This window comes from Passer domesticus, chromosome 21 (genome assembly GCF_036417665.1).
Source record: "Passer domesticus isolate bPasDom1 chromosome 21, bPasDom1.hap1, whole genome shotgun sequence".
NCBI lineage: Eukaryota > Metazoa > Chordata > Aves > Passeriformes > Passeridae > Passer > Passer domesticus.
Window position 1 is genome coordinate 8018202 of NC_087494.1, and position 7632 is coordinate 8025833.

The 7632-nt window shown below is 56.1% G+C and overlaps 1 pseudogene; it reads right to left on the reverse strand.

Annotated features, from left to right (window-relative positions):
* Window positions 1–3069: 3069 nt before the first annotated feature.
* Window positions 3070–5519, reverse strand: LOC135284535 (serine/threonine-protein kinase pim-1-like; annotated as a pseudogene).
* Between the last annotated feature and the right edge of the window lie 2113 nt (window positions 5520–7632).

Below are 7632 nucleotides of genomic sequence, written 5' to 3' on the forward strand. Positions count from 1 at the left end.
AGCTCAGTCCAAAGCAAACACATCACACCTCTGCTCGTACTTGCTAGCTTTTTTTCTTCAGGGTATCCAGAGAAAAGTAAACAGAGGAGAAGCCTACCTTTTAATTGTTTATCAGAAATGTTTCTCAATTTGCTGTACATTCCTTTTTTAGAATGAGTTTTCTGTTAAAAAAAAAAAAAGGAAAAAAGAAAAAAAAATGAAAGATAAAAACAAAAAACAAATGTGTAGTGAAAATCTTTTTAACTTTGGATTAAGAGGTAACTGATCTTTTTAAAAAGAGAACTCAGTTACTTTGCAAATGTTCTGATGGCATCGATCCATATTACTGACCTCAACATCACGTTTTTAAAAGATTCTGGGTTTTCTTTGTAATATTAAGTTATTTTACATTGTGGTTGAAGAAATAGGAAATTGAAAGATGGATTGTGCATGACTGTGTCTTGAGTGTAAAAATATTGCAGTTTGGAATTTGGATCTAAAGTGTTGGAAATGAAAGTTATAAATCCCAGTGGATTGTGTGACAGCAGCTTTCCTAGAGGATACGCAGCACTCCAAGGACTTAATCAGTGGGGTTTGGGGTAGTTGGATCTTTGTCCTGTGCCACTCTGAGAATGGAATGGAACTTCGCCTGCCACCAGCCCAGGTCACCCTCTGCCACCAAAGCTCCTTGGACCTTGTGTCCCCCAGGCAAGCACAAAGTGTTTGTGCTGCTCCCCCTTTTACACAAACCCACAGAGAGCTGGGATTTTTCCAAGTCTCGTGGCTGCATCGGGTCAAATTCCTAGAGAAGCAGCAGCCCATCCCGATGAATATGGCAAGTTATATGGATGGTTGTGAGCTCCACTTCCTGCGTAGAAATCCTGAAACTGCTTCTGAATGCTGCTCCTTCAGATCTTGGACATCTTCTCACACAGAGCTGGAGAAAAAATCCCCTGGTCTCTGGCTAAAGGGTAAGTTATGCCAAAGTTAGAGCTCTGTGTGAAGTCTCTATCCATTCCTATCCTATTAATATACCAATATGTGGGGGTGTGCATGGATGTGTCTTGTACACAAAGGAAGGAGTGTGCAAGCAACGTGACTGACACTTTCACTGTCCATGTTCATCCCATACCCATGGGTACAGAGACATTATGGAAACCCTGGCACAGACAGAGCCTTCTGTCCATGGATGCACAGACATCCAAGAGCCCCTGGCACACACAGAGCCTTCTGTCCATGGATACAGAGATATCCAAGAGCCCCTGGCACACACAGACCCTTCTGTTCCTGGGTACAGAGACATCCAAGAGTCCCTGGCACACACAGACCCTTCTGTCCCTGGATACAGAGACATCCAAGAGCCCCTGGCACACACAGACCCTTCTGTCCATGGATACAGAGATATCCAAGAGCCCTGGCACACACAGACCCTTCTGTACATGGATACAGAGACATCCAAGAGCCCCTGGCACACACAGACCCTTCTGTCCATGGATACACAGACATCCAAGAGCCCCTGGCACACACAGAACCTTCTGTCCCTGGAGAATGGAGCGTGGTGGGTGGGGGTGGTTGGTGGGCAGCGAGTCCCGGACAGCAGGACAGACCTGGCTCCAGCCCTGCCAGGCCCTGCCAAGGCTCAGTGCCAGCTCCTCTGGAATGGGAAAGCCCTTCAGCATTGTCCCTGCCCAGAGGGGCAGTGCTGGCCTGGCAGCACAGGTTGTTTTCCCCTCAGGCTGCAGATGAGAACACAAATCTTTCCAAAACTGAGTGCGAGGCACAGCTGCGGGTGCTCCCCATGAACCTCAGCTCTGGGAGCACTGTCTGCCCCAAGCTCCAGGGGCTGCAGTGGGAGCCCGGCTGGGCTCTACCCTGGGGCCATCCTGCAGGGACAGCAGGAAACAGGGAGCATTCAGCTGCCACAAACAGCCAAGCCAGGGCTGCAGGGCAGCTGCTCCAGCCCGGACTGCACTGCTGTGTGCTGTGCTCTGGGGCTGGGGCTCCCCACACAGGGGACTGGACTGGTGTGCCAGAGGAGACAGAGAAGCTTCAGCTTCAGCCTCACTGAGGTGGCTGTGTGGGCTGGGAAGAGTGGGGAGGCTCAAGGGGATTCACAGAGCTCATCCTGCTGCAAGGATGAAGAAAAGGGAGTGGGAACTCAGCAGTGAGGAGAGCTGAGGGCTGGAGAGTGGCTCTGAATGACACTAAAATCCCACTGGACCTCTGAGACATTGCTGCTCCTCAGCCAGTGACAGCATGAGTCCCTAAGCCTGGGGCTCGGCCTTCCTTGTGGTCAGGGGCAACAAGGAAGGCCAGCAAGTAAAGGAGACTGCGATGGGCTGGGAATTCACTGGGGGAAAAAAGGGAGCAGTTGAGAAGTAAAAGGCAGGTGGGGAGAGAACTATTCAGAGAAGGGCTGAGCTACATCTTGAGCAAGCTGAAAAATGTCATTTGGAGTCATCCCAGATTGATTTGATTTCAGAAGGTATTGAACAATTTTAATTTTTGGGAGGTGTCATGTTTTCCCTTGGAGGTGTCCACGCTACAAACTTGAGCTGCGTTGTCAAAATGCTCAAGCAAGTCTGTGCTGCAGGTGACACCATTTCTTCTTTGGCTGATTCCAGCCCGGTGCTGAGCTCCAGCAGAGCCCTGCCAGAGCCCAGAGCAGCCTCAGCATCTGCAGAGCCCGGCTGCAAGGAGAGAAAGCAGAAACTGCCCGTCAGCTGATAGCTCCTGTCCCCTAGTCCCAGCTGCCCGCAGTGCCCAATCCGTGCTGGCTGTGCCCAGAGCTGTGCCCAGAGCTGCCCATCAGTGATGCCTTGGGGAGCAGGGCAGGAGGGCAGGACATGTGCCCAGCCTGCAGCCAGCCATGGCACATCCAGCCCTCAGCAGCTGCCCAGAGCCAAAAAGCAGCTGGGCAGTCGACTGAAGAATTTGTTGCATCCCTCCCAGCAAAGGGGGAACCTTTGGTGCCCAGCCAGGCCATGCCATGCCCAGATCTGGGAGCATCCCCCTGGCTGTGGAACTCACCTGCAAATTGGGTGTGGAGTGTGTCTTTAGAGAAGCTGCCAGAATCCAAGTCCATCATCTTCAGCTGGCCAGGCCAAGGAAGAAATTGTCGTCCTTGAGGTTGTCCTTGCTGTCTCCAGCAGCAGCCCCACCTGGTACAGCTTCTCCAGGAGCTCCTTCTCCTTCCCTGGGACCAGACCAGGCTGTCAGGGCTCTGCCCAGGGCCCCAGCCATCCATGAACCAGACAAGCAAAACCAGGGGGGATGGTGGCCACCAGTGCTTGCCACACCAGATCTCCAGCTCAGCTCCAGCCCAAGAGCTGCATGTTCCCTTCTGCTGACCCCTGCTCAGAGCTACAGGCAGGACAAAACCAGTCTGGTTTGCTTTGCCACTGAGTGCCAAGAGATGTGTGGAGCTCCTACCTGCCAGGCCCCTGGATCCAACTGTGCACATGGATCTCTCCCATCTTCTAGGGCCGAGGAACGCCCTGCACCCAAGGATGGCAGAAAAGCTCTTTTAATGATGGCCTGTCCGAGGGTTGCATAGACAAACACCTCTTAATGACATCTTGGCACTCTGGGGAGACAAACCAGAAATCACCAGTCACTTGGAGAAGTTTCCCCCCTGTTCCTGTGCCCAGGCCATACGGGGTGTGCCCAGAGCTGGGCCTAAACTTCCCCATGGATTCTCTGTTTAGAGGAGAGCAGGACATGTGCCACCTCCTCAGCAGCTGCCAGAGCAGGATGCCCATCAGCCCGCTGCTGTCTCCCAGCACTGGTATTCCCCCTGTGCCCAGAGATGAGGATCCACCTTGAGAGAGCCGTGGTGGGAACAAAATGCGCCCCCAGATGATCTCCTGGCCCCTCCTGAACGGGTGCTTCCCCACGACCAGCTGGTACAGCAGGAGGCCCAGGGACCAGATCGTCGCTGCCTCGCCATGGTAGCTTTGGTGCTGGGTCCACTCTGGAGGGCTGTAGGCCAGGGTTCCTGTGGAACACAGACAGAGCTCAGCAGGGGGATGCTGCTGCTCCCAGAGCCTGGCCCCAGCATCCCTGGGCATGTGGGGGCTGCTCTAGCAACACACGGGGTGACCGCTGCCCTCTCACCATCACCTGGGACTTGTGTACAAACTCAGGGCTGGAAAAGAAGCCACTGGTGCTGGAAGAGGGCAGCAGAAACCCTGGGAAAGCCCAACCATGACACAGAAAGGAAAAACCCACCCACTGGTGGAGAAAACCCACTCTCCTCTCTGCCTGCATGGGCCCCCAAAAAATGTTAATAAGCCAAGGCAAACAAGGTGAGTGGAGCAGTCCAAGCCCCTCCTCCCCTGCACACCAAACCATCCAGGGCATGGGTTCAGACCCCCCTCTCCGCTACCCCCATGGGGGTTTTTCTTGGGCTGGCTGCACCAGCTCCAGCCCCAGCCCAGGGCACACTGGGTACTGAAGGCTGTCAGCAGGTCTGGGAGCTGGCCCCCCTCACACCCCAACCATATCAACTTGGCTCCAGCATTAATCCCATCCCAGCTGCAGTAGGGGAAAGCCCTGGTGCTACACCCAGGCTGGGCCATGAGATGCCCAGGAGCATCCCCTGCGAGGGCTCACCTGCAAACTGGGTGTAGGCTGTGTCTTGGAGGAAAGCGCCACAGCCAAAGTCAATCAGTTTCAGCTGCCCACTGGCCAGGTCAAGCACGATGTTCTGAGGCTTGATGTCCCTGTGCAGGACCCCGCAGCTGGTGCAGTGCCGCACGGCCTCCAGCACCTGGCGGAACAGCCCCCGCGCCTCCTCCTCCGGCAGGAACCTCCGCTCCGCCAGGAAATCCGACAGCTCCTGGCACCGTTCTGGACGCTCCAGCACCATCAAGAAGCTGTCGGGGAGCTCAAGCCACTCCAGGAGCTGAATGACACCAGCACACCCACAGGACACCTTGGCCAGCAGCACGATCTCCAGGGGCGCGCTGGTGCCGTCGGGCTGCGGGAGGAGCGCGATGCCGTCAGTGGAGCTGAGGCCGTGCCAGGGCTCTGGGACCCCTCAGCCAGCCTGGGATGCTCTGCATGCCCTGCTCAGCCCACGCCCGCTCTCCCCACAGGGCTCCTGGCGGCTCCCACCCTGCCGGGCCCCGGCTCCTCACCGCCCGGCGCGGCCCGGCTTCTGCCGCCGGCACCGCTCACTCACCAGCTCGCTCCAGTGCCGGATGCGATCCCGCGGCACGCGTTTGATGGCCACCTGCAAGCAAGGGAGAGCAGCAGGCTGAGCTCAACGCCTTTCCCACTGCGCTCCGACATTCTCGTCCTTGTCTCCCTCTTCCCTCTCCGCCCGCCGCCGGCCCCGCCGCTCACCGGGGTGCCGTCCGAGAGCCGCGTTGCAGAGCAGACGCTGCCGAATCCGCCGCGCCCCAGCAGGGAACCCAGGCGGTACCGCTCCTGCAGGGCCTCCTGCGCCTTCCCTGCGGGCGGGCCGCGGCTGTCAGCGCTCGGCCCGGGGCCAGCAACTGCCCCCGAGCGCCCCTCACCCGCCCCGGCCCGGCCATCCCCCGGCGTTCGGTTTTTGGAACGCGACACGGGAGGCTCGGGGCCGGCGGCTGCGCTGCCGAGCGGTGGAGCGCTGGCCGGGCAAGCCGCAGCGGAGGCGGCGGGAGAGGCAACGCCGCCTGTGTCCCCCGCGGGCCCCGGGAGGAGCCGGGGCTGGGGGCGGGGCCGGGCTCGGGCTCGGGCTCGGGGCCGGGACTGGACCCTGCGCCGGGGCCGGGGCCGGGCTCGGGCCAGGCGGAGCCAAAAGCCGGCGATGCCGCCCCAGCCCCAGGCATTGACGCCCGCCCAGCAGCGCCAGCGCCAGCACCGCCAGAGCCGGGCTGAGGCCAGGCGGCGGCGGGACGGCCGGGGGCGGGCACGGGGCAGCCCCGCCCGGGGCCGGGGGCGGGCCGGGGGCATGGCCCAGCCCGGCACGGGGAGAGGGAGGCGGGGAGAGGAGAGGGACGGCGGGAAAGGGAGAGCGGGAGAGGTACGGGGCAGCGGGAGAGGGAGAGGAGAAGAGAATCTAAAGTTTCTTTTGTCGCTGCCGCTGCCGCTGCTGCTGCCGCTGCTGCTGCCGCTGCTGCTGCCACTGCTGCTGCCGCTGCTGCCGCTGCTGCAACTGAAGCTCCGGGGCCGTTTGTCCCCGTGTCCGTTTGTCCGTTGCCCGCTCGCCCCCACCCCGAGCCCCACGTTCCCCGAGGGCAGCCCCTGAGCTGTCCAAACACGGGAACTTTGCCGAGTTCAGCCAAGAGCCAGAGTCTGGACTCCTGCACAGTGGCTCAGGAATCCCCTCAGTCACTGCTGTGCATTGTCCCTGCTGAGGGTCAAACACTCTCAGAGCGCATTCCCTGAATGCAGAATTTGTACCTGACCCAAGCACTGCACTTACCTCTCCAGCATTGATTTCCAAGAAAAACAGGGGAAGCCAAAGTGTGTCTAGGTCATGGTATCTTAAAATGTCTAAAACTTGCCAACTCATGGATCTTAGAAGTGATCTTAGAAGTGAGATCTGTTTGGAATTAATGGGATGGACAACTAGTGCAAGATGGAAAAGGGGAGCATAAAAACAAATCGAGAAAAACGTCTTGAATTGTTTCAATTTTCATTTAATTTCTTAAAAGCTCTTTCAGTTTTTCCAGAATCTTCTCCTCAGTCCTGTTTGCTTTTTCCAAGAACCTTTCCCGGAGAACGAGGTGCAGCTTCTGTCACAAGGTGTGCCACCAACTGCAGCTTTCCACACTGTGGGTGCAGCACAACACTTGCAGCAAAGCAGAAGAAATATTTGAAGAATTTGACAGCTTGTTCTTTTCTTTTCCTTGTGGGCTGGGCAGTTGTGCCATTGGTAAGGTTTTCATTGTTACTGTTCTACCCTAAGAAAACATGACAGGCTACCAAGAACTCTTAGGGAATGCAAGCCTAACTGAATGCAGAGAAAGAAACTCTAGAGCCTGCAGCCAGAAGTGGAGAGCTGTGTGATAATCATTCCAACACCCCCAAGGACATCTTGAAAATGATCTAGAAGATGAAAATGGGCTGACAGGGAGTTTGTTTCTGTCTTCAGTCCAGATTCTTCTACATCTGAAAACAATTCCACAGTCTCCATCTAAATCAAGAGTACAATCAGTTCATAAAAAGCACCAGAACAAACTGTACCTCTCAGGAGATGACGGAAAGAATCTGAAAAGGGAAAATGCAGGAGAAATGTATTTCTCAGCACTGCAGTACTTGCCTACCTGAAACCCTCCTCCATTTCCTCTGCATGCCTGGATCTGTTGGTGTCAGTTCTGTATTCAGTGGTGCCTCCAGCCCTGAATCCCCTCATCTACAGCCTGAGGAACCAGGAGCTCAAGGCTGCAGTGAGGAAACTGATGACTGGACGTCTTAGGAAGCATTAAAGTGATTGCCAATTTTGGAAAATCACTTGTAATAAAAGTCAACTTTTCTAGCTCTTTTGGTTTGGTTCTTTGATTTCCCTGTCATTTTCCTTTTTAAATATTCTTCCTAAAGCTAGACGATTGTTTCTGCCATCTCTGACTTTGTTTCTCTCCACCTTCCCTGTGGCCACAGACTGTGCCAATGAGGGGCTGCAGTCTCAAAGGTTTTAAAGGAACTAAAGGATCTCCCAGCAAA